This window comes from Culex quinquefasciatus, chromosome 1 (genome assembly GCF_015732765.1).
Source record: "Culex quinquefasciatus strain JHB chromosome 1, VPISU_Cqui_1.0_pri_paternal, whole genome shotgun sequence".
Classification (NCBI taxonomy): domain Eukaryota; kingdom Metazoa; phylum Arthropoda; class Insecta; order Diptera; family Culicidae; genus Culex; species Culex quinquefasciatus.
Genome location: NC_051861.1, coordinates 49,789,436 through 49,802,469, shown reverse-complemented (window position 1 = coordinate 49,802,469; position 13,034 = coordinate 49,789,436). Strand labels below are relative to the sequence as shown.

General features: G+C 39.7%; 1 protein-coding gene across 1 annotated transcript in view; it reads right to left on the bottom strand.

Annotated features, from left to right (window-relative positions):
- Positions 1-12,298, bottom strand: part of LOC6047694 (octopamine receptor beta-2R) — a 147,841-nt gene extending 135,543 nt beyond the window's left edge. The window contains exon 1 of the mRNA XM_038259111.1: positions 10,981-12,298. The gene's annotated coding sequence lies outside the window, so the exon portion shown is untranslated. The remainder of the gene's footprint in view (positions 1-10,980) is intronic.
- Positions 12,299-13,034: the final 736 nt, after the last annotated feature.

Genomic DNA, 13,034 nt, shown 5'->3' with positions numbered 1-13,034 from the left:
AGACTTTTTTTTTCTCTTTTTGACGTTACTACGGCGTTCTCTCTACCTTTCTACGGCATTCGCCACCTAGATTTTTTCGTCCACGAAATGCCAAAACGAAAATCTATAAATATAGGTCGATTTTTTAATTTTCGTACTCAAATCACTCTCGACAGCCGACGAGGAAGGAACGACGTGGCGGTTAACGAGTAAAGCTGAAGGCAAAGAAGCAGACCCCGTTGAACGAGTCAACTGAATCTGGAATACCTGGCGGCGGATATGCTCGAGCTGGGTGGACGAAAATCTTCAACGTTGTTTCGAAAGGGGGAATGTTTTGGCAAGGCTGTTGCCAGCTATCGGCCCCAGCCAAGTAAATTTCAACAGCAAACATTAAATAGCGGTTTTCATGGCTCAAATGATTACGAAAAGTTATTCTCAAATACTCATATTGCCCATAATCGTTCCCCAATTGGACCTCTTCTGAAAGCACCAGCAATTCCTGTTTGTGACTACTTCTGAATTTTCTGTAACCGATTTGCTTTGCGGCGCAAAAAGTTTGTCCTAAGGGGTAACTTTTGTCCCTAATCACGAATTCGAGATTTTTTGTATCTCGTGACGGAGGGGCGGTACGACTCCTTGCATTTTTGAACATGCGAAAAAGAAGTGTTTTTCAATAATTTGCGGCCTAAACCGATGATGAGATAGAAATTTAGTATTAAAGGAAGTTTTATGTAAAATTGGACGCCCGGTTTGATGGCGTGCTCGAAATTCAGAAGAAAAACGTATTTTTCATCGAAAAAAACTATTAAAAAAATTTACAAACTCTGCCATTTTCCGTTACTCATCTCTAAATTTTTTTGGAACATTTTAAGAGAAATTTAATGTACTTTTCGAATCAACATTTTAACCATAAATCGTAATTTTTAATTAAAAACAAAAATTTTCATTTTAAAATTTCATGTTTTTTTCTAACTTAGCAGGGTTGTTTTTTAAAGAGTGAAACAGTGCTGTACAAAGTTGTAGAGTAGATAATAACAAAAATTTTGATATATAAACGTAAAGTTTGTTTACAAACTTCACGAGATACACGTTTTGCTGGGTGTTCGCGAGGGGTTTGCTTATAAACTTCACAACTTTTTACGATTTTACGAAAAAAAAGTTTTGAAATTGGACATTGGACATTGGGATTTACATAAAATAAAAAAAAACTTACTTAATCCACCAATGTTGTAGATGCCATCCTAAAACCAATTATGGGTGACATGATGGGTTTGTACACAAATTTAATGTATTTTTTTAGATCCAGCTTCTAAAAGCTTTATAAACAGCACTAAGGTGATCATAACTTGAGACAAGGTTGCCAGACCATCAATGTTTTGGAATCGTTCCAAAGGTCTTATGATTACGAGTGGTTGGATGATGGATCCGGAAAGCGTTTACATTCATTTAAATGAGATCCGGGTATATGTGAAAACATATTTTTTACATAACTTTTGAACGTCTTATCGAAACTTCAAACAATTTAATAGCAATACCTCAGTGAGGAAAGCAAAATAGACAATTGAATTGAGGACAATTTAATTTTTAAGTTTGTTTACACATCCTTATTACACAAACGCCCATGCCCATCGCAAAGCTACGCTCCAAAGTAAATCGTGCTGACAGGTTACAGGGACGACAAGAACCAAAGGGTTGGCCGGGAGGAAGCGCGGGGAGCGGGGAAGGGTGGTTCATAAGCCCTTCTCAAAGGAAAGGATCGTCCTGGTGCATAATTTATTCGCTTGCCATTTCTGGTCCCAGAAGTGTGCGAATAAAATTGCTGGCTGCTGCTGGACGACGAAATGAAATGTGCAAAGCCAGTCTTAATTAATTTCACAGAAAGTGTTCCCACGGGGGTGGAATGGCGTGGGTTAGGGTGGGATTTCAAAGTTCTCTGCACACAAATGTTCTGTAGAATTTAGAACATGGCCGAACTGAGCTTTTAGGTTAGGTTTGGGGTAAAGAAAAGAGGTTTCTGAATTTAACCGATAACTGACTAACATTTCCAACGATGCACCCTGTCTCGGCGGGAGTGAGTGGCAGCAGCTGAGTTGCCCTTTTTAATTCTGGATGTATTACAATTAAGAAAGCTTTGCGTTTCTGGAGCGCTAATAATCCCGTGACAGCTGGTGCCACTGGTTGTGACATTTAGTGTGTTCAACCATGGATAAATTTCTTGAACATTCCTAATGAATGGCAACAGCAGTGATGAAATTCACGAGTTTCCTGTATTGTGCTACTTCTTACGAAAAATAGTTAGTGATTTGAAATTATAATACATTTCAAAATTCATGGCCAACACCGTTGTCAGCCCATAAATCATCATTGCCTTCAAACTCAGTCTCGTGCAAAGTGTTGGCCTTCCAAAGGGCACATTATAGCCTATTCAAAAGCATCAAAATAAACGTCCACTTTTCGAGGAGGAGAGGCGAAGATAAAGGCCCGGTACTCGATTTACACTTGAGCCAAATGACCGACCTACACACGAGTCTCTGATAGCTTCCATCAAGTGGTCATCGTCGTTGGCTGGCCTACGATGGGGCATCATTGCTGTGATGATGGTCGATTCTACGCTGGGGACCGATCTGCATAGAAATAAGGAGCGAGAAAACGGAACTAGCCAAGGCTAGCGTACCGGTGTGGAGAAATTGATAAAGATCTACCTTCGTAGACTTTATGTAGAATGATTGTTTTCAATTTATTCGTTCCAAAGCGCATTGAACTGGATTGGAGAAGGATCATGAATGAGACATAAATAATTCGATGCTCAGGGTTGACAAATTCTTTGAAACCCGTGTACTGACCTTGTTTGCATGAATCTACCATCTACATTTTCAGTACTTTAAAGTTATTGATTCAAAAATGTGCAGTACTTTGTTCCAAAAATCTGGATGACAACCATCGCGAAAACTTAACTCTTAGCCTTATGTGTGAGACAAACCTGAATAGCGTTTTTCTCAACTTGCCGTTTTTGCAAATGGGACATTTATGCAAACATGAACAGTGTACTATAGATTTTTGCTTGCACGATTCAAACTCTTCTTAAGTGTGAGTTAGCACAACATTGTGGCGATTTTTTTTGCATATTTGTTAAACATTCCGAGCCATCTAAGTATTTTCGTGATCATGAGTTCGAGATCCATTTTTGGTATCTTGTGGCGGTAGTGTGTTGAAAAGTTGGTTTCAAAGATATTTTTTTCTAAAAGAACGTCAGAGCCATCAATAACTCCGCCATAATGACCAACCATTTTTCATCCACTTACAAACATTTGTTGACCAGATTTGTTCCAAAATCCGTTCTAATTCCAGCCATTCCAAAGGATCGATGACCAACCAAGAGAAGCAAAAGAAAGCTAAATCACAGTCGGAAATTAAAAGTCCCTTTTTCAGTCAGCCATTCCATCGTTCGAAGTTGCTTGCAAAGTTCCGAGAAGAAAAAGAAAAAAAAATGCGTGTGGTGTGTTTGTTTGCTTTTCTGGCGGTTTTTATCCGGGATGGTGTCTTTCTTGTTTCCGGAAAAAGAGAATAAAAAAATGCCGACGACCGACGGGGGGCTTGTCACTGGCTTCCGGAAGAGCCGCAAACGGAAAGGACCAGAAAAAAAGGTTCAAAATACCAGCCACTGATGGGTATCAACCGCGCCGGACTAAGCCAAACGTGGCAAAGTCCTTTCGGTGGGAGGAATTCCTTTCTTGCTGATTGTCCTTCTCGGTGTCCTTCAGAGGTAGGAGTGTGCCGGTGGTCGGAGCTTGGACGGGTGTCCCATTTCCGTCAGACTGGGCCCATTTGGATGATTGGAAAGCGTGGGTTTCCATTTCCGTGGAATTCCATTGCCTTAGCTGTGGTAAAAGTGTTTTATGTAAACGGAATGACGCACCAAAGAGTTGAACGGAAGAGTATTCGTTTTGAGCGGAAAAAAAAAACGCATTTCGGGTTTACAACGGTGACAAACACCAGATGGTGGGAAGCTTCAACGGATTGAAAGTGGTTTTTGAAAAGTGAACTTCATTTTTCAACGCACTGTGAGTGGACGCAGGCTTCTTCCAAACAGGTTTGACATCATTTTCAAGAGGCGATTTGTCAAAAGCACGAGGTTGAAATAATATCTCTTCGATTTTTTTTGTGTGTGGGATGAACATAATTTAACCTTCTTCATAATGCGTTGGCTCAAGTTTGGCTGGTTTCAATTTCAGCTTGTTTTTTTTTTCTATTTGGAACAATTAAAAATTGCTTATTTAGCTTATACAATGTTCGGCAATCTTCTCGAAAAATCCAAAACATTTAAAGCCAAGCTTTGGTAAAACACGAAACACTTGACTCCACCGCGCATGTTGTTTATTGAAGCTGATACCACGACGGTTCTTGTGTGCCAGCCCAGCAGCAATACCAAACACCGAACCGGGGTGTTGACAGTCGGCCGGTACATCCCAGCTCATCAGCAGCAACTGTTTCTCGGTACTCGACCTGCCAATTGCCACATACCTACCATCACACGGCAACCCTCGACACTATTGTCACATGGCTCGCGGGCGAATGTTCTCGTTTTGCATCCAATAGATGGCGCCACACACTAAAAAAAGATTAAAATTACATTGAACGGAATCGCCAGTCTGACGTAAATATTTGTCATGTAAATCACTTTACGATGTAAAATTATGTGTGTTTTGATTGAAAATCTAAAAGAGACCTTCACATCAATGAACTCTTAATATTAAATCATTACCAATTTAAATTTACATCTGATTTGATGCACATAGCTGGAGCGTGATTTTTGATGTAATATTCTGTGTAATTTGACTCAATTTCTTGTGTTTTCATGCCTTCCAGTTGACCGTGCAGCAAGAAAGGCAGCCATGTTGACATTTGAGTTTGCGGCGTTTGCAGAATTGCAGAGCACTTGTTCTGTTTGATTTTGATTTTAACGGCTTCAGTTTTCTCAGTTGAGGTCGTAATTAACAATGGAAAAGGTAGGTAGAAATATAGTTGTCAAATACCGGTAAATTAATAAGTGGACTTTTTGTTTTCAGGCGATTTTATCAACAAATATACTGTTGCTGATTGACCTTCCGGACGGGCAATTTCTGAAAACTGTTCTTCTAACCACGACAGCTGTTTGAAGTACCGAGAGCCTTCAGGAGAACCTGCAAGATTTGGCCAAGGAAAAAGTGAAAATTGTGAATTGGGTTGGTGACAGCACAGTTTTGAAGCGTCCATTCAGGTTGATTCGTACTGAAATGCGTGCCAAGTAAAAATGCAATTGTCGCTCGAAGGACCGTGGCATGCCAAGAAGAAGCCTCAGAACCACGTCATGCTCCGGGACCAGGAGCAGCCTCAGAATCATGTGAAGATCCGTGACAAGGAGCAGCGCAAAAATGACGATGCGGAATGGACGATGACGATTGGAACCGGATTTAGCGTGGATGAAATACGTCTAGTGTCGTGAAAACAAAGAACATTCTTTTTGGTAGTGATAAAATGCAATAAAATGATTGATTTAGCATTGTAGCGGTTGGTTTTATTTAATCCAATAAGAATAGTTCAATTCATACGGGAATGATTTCAAATAAAATTGCGTTAGTTGTAATTTTACACGGCCGTATCGGTTGATGATTTGAGTCATGTAATTTTCAAATCAGATGTAATTTTATGTCTTATTTGACGCTCCAGTTATGTGCATCAAATAGACAGAAAATTACACGTTTTTTTCGTGGTGTGCAAAGACGTGGCTGGGCTTTGACGAATCTTGCAAATATCACCGTCAACTGCCAACTGGGTTCTGTGACAGCTTTTTGCCCCTCCCCCCTACCTTGGTGGTAAACACACTTGGAAATTGTCTACTTCTTTTCTTAGTTCATCTGCCTCTTTTTTCTTCAAGTGTTTGACTTGATGTTTTCTTTTTCCTTTCATCTCGTGTTAAGATTAGGAAACGAGTGGGTCTTTTTTGTTTACGAGTTTTTTTTAGGAAAATCTTTACACATCTGCAAAACGGGCTATGACGCAAAACCAACCGAAGGACTTTTACTTTGGCCTGGTCTGGTCTGGTGTTGCATGACACATCTGACTCAACAACAACCAAATTTAAGCACACGGGCCAATAAATTCCTATTTTCTCACCCAACCCCATAATCCAGTTGTCATTTGTATACTCAATTAACAGCTACTTAGCGCCGTGATTGTCACAGCCACCCACTCGATTATAATCCAGCCGCAAGGTGGTAGCGGTGGTGGTGGTGATTGCCTGTCAGTAGCAAATTATCCCCAACCAGCCAACAAAACCGTGTTCTACTGTTTGAGAAGCATTTTCTCGCACCTCAGCTGAATTTGCTCTTTCGCTTATTGTGTGTTGGAGCTTAATATTAAGTTTTGTCACTTGTGTTTTCATTTGTTAGTAATTTTATTAATTGGTTCAATCATTTAGCGACTTTTCATCAGCTTCTACTAGAGCGTCCAATTTCCCGGGGATACCTTATTCCCGGGAAACGGAAAATTTTCAACCAATTTCTCGGGAAGTTTAAAATTTATCGAAAATTATTCTGATCCCGCTTCTGATTGATATTTTGCAACAAAATTGTATAGAACAGAAACTTCAATGGTCGAAATGAGTGTGAGTATTAATTGATTGCTTAGTTGCTTGAAAAATTTATACAACTTTAAGAAAACATACAAATTCTAATTTTATATGCTGTCTTTGAAATCGTACCAAGTAAAAAACTATTGTTCGTATTTTTTGTTGTGAAGTATTATTTTTAAAATCAAGATTCTTGGAAATTGAGTAAGCTCCACTATGGTGTAATATGGTCGTATGGAAAAAAAATCAGCGCAAAGCGATTCAATTCTCTATGGGAATTTGTATGGGAAAACATTTTTTTTTATTTTGATATTTATAAATAAAATCCACGTGTCATGCTGTACAACTTTCCCGAAGAGAGTATGGTGCTAACTTGCCCCTAAAAAGGGATACAGCGTGTTGCTCGAAAATCACGTTTTAGACGAGTTTTGAGGACGCTGTATCTTCTTTCAGGGGCAAGCTAGAACCATACTCTCTTCGGGAAAGTTGTAGAGCACCTTCCAGAGCATCCGAATATGAAGCCGGTTTGAGCACAGCGTGAAACGTCGATTTTATAAATATCAAAATCCAAAGAGATGGTTTTTCCCATACGAATTCTCTAAAAAAAATTGAATCACTTTGCGCAAAGTGAGAACTAAACCAATCGTTCCCAAATTTTAGGGAGTTGTTTAGGACCCCAAAGGGAACTGAAAAAGTGCTGAGCTGGAAAATCTTTTTTGATAGAAGCTAGAGCGTCGGACGCGTGGTCACTTGGGAAGGAATGACCCATATTTATTATGTTAATCATAGACTAGCATTGAACACTGAGTACTAGGGTGCCCAGAATATGTAACTTTTTTCCAAAACTCCACAAACTCCTCCATAAACTGAATATTGTTCCTTCCGCTATTTTAGGACTCTGGACAAAATATGAGCAAAACCTGTCAACATTTACCCATTGATACTCGAGAGTGAATTCTTCTTGGCGAACACCTGCGCAAGCGAGATCGCTTATGTCAAAATCTTCGTGCTACGTGGTCTTAAACGTAAACAAACCCAGCAGATGATGCAAACTCATGGGCACTTTTTGAAATGGTCCTATGATTTTGTATTAAAAATACCATTTCTATAAATTTGTCGGCAATTTTAGTATCCATGATAAATTACATAGAATCATAAAGACAAGCTTAATGCCAAAAGAACTGTGTCTAGTACAATACTAATGCTATATGTTTTAATTAATTATTGCATAAGACATTTTGAGAAATCATGCGTAATCGCGCGATGCTACTTCGACAACTTGAGTATAGATGGCTCAAGTGATAGTTTGCTTCAGAAATTGGAAGAAAATTTTGTTCCTGGTGTCATGTCCGTTCGTCCGTGATCTAACCCTATCGCAGCCAGTCTTTCGAGGGCATTCTGGAAAATCCCACAGGTTGATTAACGCCTAGCATCCTCTTGTCATTATTAACATTTGCCCATTGCATTAGATTGCATTGAAACATCACAAAAACAAGCGGCCAGGCCAACTGCGTAAAGTTAACCGCAAAGATGATTCGTTGAATCAATACTTTTCTGAATCTACAGGGAAGGAAGAAACGTGCACAAATCGATTCGGATTAGAGGGTGACGATTCTCGAGATTTCAAATTTGCTGGATCGAGAGTTGAATTTTGCAATTTCTCGGAAATTCAAGGGACCCGGGAGTTTTTTTTTGGCAAAATCATTGATTTGGTGACACAAATTAAATAGAATTATTACATATTTATAAATTGTTACAAATTTAATATAATTTAGTCAAAGTTATTCAACACAATGTATGTTCAAAATCGAAATTTAAAAAAAACTTTGAGAAAAAATATCTACTTGTTGATAAAGATATCCAAATTTGCTGGTACAAGTTTAATTGAATGGTTTTTTGGAATGGACAAAAAAAATCAAATTGTTCGCTCTACAGCATTGCCTTGGCGTTCTCGATTGCGAGATTCCTACTCGAAACGAGGTGTCCGAAGGCTTGATTGTTGAGGCAATTACAAACCTCTTGTTACACCTAAGCTTCCATCCATTGATAGTCCAACTGCCTACCAGCGACTCCACCGAGGCAGGACCCAGGGAGACGGCTCCTACACCTGGATTGAGCTAACGACCTAACCCTCTAGGTTAGACCGGGCCAACATTTACTTCCCCGTTCGACGGAAGGCGTGGCCAGACAAATCTCGTCTCGACAAATCTCGTCTCGAAAAATGCCACCGGGACCGTTTGGGATCGAACCCAAGCCGACTGGGTGATAGGCAACCGTGCTTACCCCTACACCACGAAAGTCTACTTATTAGTTTTTAATTTCTGGGCTGTGACTGTGATAATTTGGGCACCTCAACTTATTTACAAGATTGATTTTACACTTTCAGAATTTGCAAATTAAAGAAGCATAGAGAATGGAATTCAAAAATGTTTTCATGTTTGTTTTTTTTTGTCTATGGAATTCAACTCTTCTTTTGTCACTGATTTGGGTTTTTATTTTTTTGCCTCAATATTTATAAATATCAAAATTCCCGGGAGTTTTGACCAAATTGCCAATTTCCCGGGATTTTTTTCCGAGAATTCCCGCTCGTCACCCTCCAATTCCGATATATTAAAAATCACTTTAAGCTTTTGTGAAATGTTATGCCATTTTGTATGAATATTTGGAGGGTAACTCTGAAAATATTTTCAATTTAATTTAATATAACATACAGTCCAGACTCGATTATCCAAAGTCTCAATTATCCGAAGGTTTGTATGAGACTTCGGATAGTCGAAACACGAAAAAAAAATTCTTTTGTTTTGTTAATTTCTTAATTTTTACATCAAATTAGAATTCATTTACACAATTTTAGTCAAATTTTTATAGTATATTAAGGGGTTACATACAGGTAGAAAATCACAAAATTTCATATTACAGAAAATTTATTGAATCCACTAAAATTATGATTTTCAATCACTCCTGAAACTTTCATGAAGATAATACATGATTAAACTGAGTTAGAGACGATTTTCAGCTCAACGTTTTGCTGTGCGCAAAGCGGACTGTCAAATTTTCTGAGCATTTTTCTCGAAACACCGAGTTGATTTACGGGTGCCACGATATCTCGAGATGGGATGGACCAAATTGACTGAAAATCGGGGTGAAGACTCTCAAGAACTATCCCGTGTGCATGACGTAGCTCGATTTTGAAATTTTGCTTTTTAAAAAATACAAAAATAAAAAAACTTACGATTTTTATATGAAAAAAAACAAAAATATTTTTAGCTTTTTTTCAAATAAGTTTTTTGAAAATCGGCCTTCATCATGCACACAAGACCGGTTTAAAGAGTCTTCACCAAAATTTTGAGCCGATTTGGTCAAGGCAGGGTTGAGATATCGTGGCACCCGTTTTTTGAAACTGGTAACTTCAAATAGCTACATCTTGGCAATGATACAACCAAATGTCTTCAAAATTGTTTTGATAATAGATGGAAATGTCTGTCAAAGGTTTCTGATTCGATTCCCGTGTTCGACACATTAGGTTTTTTATTTTGAAGGATGAACTTTTTTTTGCAAATGAACCTCGTGGGAATAATTAATTCGCGCATCTCGAGCGGTGTTCTCTGTGTCCGTGAATGGTACCACTATTCTCTCGACTCGAGGCCATCATTCTCTCGGATAAGCGCTGCCCAATTTTGGGTGTATATATTAGAAAATATGTCCAAAATTAATCAGAAGAAATTACTTTTTGAAACTATTAACGTGAAGACTTCCATCATGGTCATGATATTTCGCTTAAAGATATAAATTTTGCGTCGCTTTCAATATTTTAACAAAATTCCTTCAACAAGTTTTTAAGAATAGTGCCCTACACATGCTGATTCCTTTTGGTAATTTGCTCAATATTTATGTTCCTGAGTTCATTCCGTAGTACATATTATTTAAATTAAAAATAATAACACATTGGGTATAACAATACATGCAGAATATAAAACTTTTAGTTATCATGCAAGCATGACGCATAAGGTAAGTTAACAAATGAAGGAGAATTAAATCAACTTTACATTGTTGCAGATAAATAATAATTCAAAGAATCCTTAAAGTGCCGTAAGAATCAAGGGATAATTTCTTCCAATTCACCTTTCAAATCTCCTATCTTGAAAAAGTCAATTTTCAGCAACATAAAACCCTTGCTTTTAGGCTCGCGCAAAATTTCCACACTTTCGCACACTCCTGCCGCGGTGTCATAAACCAATTCAAAAGAGTTTGGGAACCCTCTTGCATTCACACTTTTTCGCTTTCAAAATAAGAAAAAAAGCTCGAAACAACACTGAAAAGTGGCGCGAAAGCACCCGAATATACAGCCTAAAAGAGAGTGCGAAAAAAAAGGATGTAAATAAACCCATACTAACTTGAACGATTTTCCACCGCTGCGGATGTGCTGGGGAGGGTGTTCCTTACACACCGTCGTGTTGTCCTTGAAGAGTTGTATTGTGAGCTGTGTGCTCCTTTTTTCGAGCCCCAAGGCTTGTGACACTCACCACCACCAACACTGCAGAGAGATACTGTGACTTTCAATTTAAGCACGAATCCGCAATCCGCTGGGAAATATAATCTCACCTCTGATGGTGCACACACCAAACACACAAACACAGATGAGTCGTGGTGCCGCCGTTTTGTAGCAGAATAAATTCTGATTTTTATGCTTTTATATTAGGACGATTTTTCCTCTTCGTCCTTTTTCTTTTGTTTTTCCTCTTTTCGCACGTTGAATTTGTGAATTTTATTTCTTTATTCGGACTCGTCACGAAGGATCTGGCCACGTCACGGAACGACCTTCAAGGAGGTCTTTGGGGAACCTCCAACAACCCCTACAAATCACGCACACATATATTCACAAGCGAGTGGGGTTTCTGACACTTTTCCGAGCTGCCCGTTGATAAGAGCCAAGGCTCACCTTGCTTTTCCTTGGTTCACCTGCTATTTTCAGTCTAGCAGAATTTCCAAGCTATTTCCCCGCGACGACGTCGTCATATTCACCAGGAGACAGCCCAAGGGCGTCCGTTTCTCCAACCTGCTCCTTCAACAGCGGTTAGAATTCTGCGTAACACGACATATTACGATGGTCGTCTAGTCTTGGCCCCGACCACGCTGTGTCTGTGCCAAGCAATTTCCACTCGAAACCGCCCAGGAAATGAATCTTCCTTCGTCGACCCTCCTCGAGGCTTGAATTGGCTCGAACCGATTACACGGACACGGAGGGAAATTTGACTCCCCGGAATTCACACCCAAATCGTTATCAATTAATTGTTCCGAGAACTGTTTTCCCACGACCTTCACTGCGAAAACTCGTTCCGTTAGTTCACCGAAATCAGCTTTAACCTTCTTCAAGATCTTCAAAATTCCCAAAAATCGTTTCACTGCCAGAACTTGAACTTCAAGCTCTCACCCAAAACTCTTCTGCACACCTTCCTTCCGCTTCAAAACCGGATGGCTCTGGGAAGGTCCTTTCCACCCACTTCCGTCCCGTCACTGCTTCACCCCTTCAGAAACGCTTCTTCGAATACCACAATCACTGCTGCTGCTGCTGCTGCTACTGCTGCTCCGCGACGCCCGTGACTACTGCCAAAATCTGTCCCGAGTTCCGAGTTGTGGTGGCCTGGCCGAGTACCGAGAAAGAACTGAACAGAACGGCGGGTACTGAACGGGCCTGAAGAGCGAACGAATGAATGAGCGCGCGAATGTTGAATGGTTTGGTTCGGTTTCGGCCTGGTCCGGCAGAGCTCTCTAGAAGCTAGAGCGCGCGAGCTCTTCTCTAGGCTGTTACAACGACAAGGGTGATCAGTGGAAATGTCACGAAGTCACGTGGACCGTGAAACAGTGGTTGTATTTCAAATCCAATTGAATAGTCCAGATTTAAAACATTCAAAGCGCCCATTCGATAGAATAAGAGTTTTCAGACAGAGAGAACAATGTACAGTGAATAAAATGAAAGAATAATGCATAAGAGAAATCATTCCATTGTCGATTACGGGAATAGATCCCACGATTTTTGACTTTGCAGTTCAATGCCCCTCATAGCATAAATATCATATATGCATTTTCCTATATTGCACTTTCAAGTTATTGATGCAGTTTGGTTCAAAATCGTGTGCTCTTTCGGAAAAGCGTTAATATTATTTACTTCATTTTTCATACATCAATGTTTCAACTCATCGCGAATTGTCAAACCGTGAATTGTGACCACTGCCAGCGTGAGGATGCACCGACGGCGATGATGATACCAACGACGATGACGATCACACGAGCAACGTGGTGGAGTGGCGGTGGCGTCGCGACGGTATCAAGAGAAAGAGAAGAGAGCTCTACGAGAGCGTTATAAGTGAGTGAGAGAGAATTTAGCTGCCGGGCATGTTTGAGAGAATTTGTTGTGGGAGTTGCTCAATTCTCGCGATGGGATTCAAAC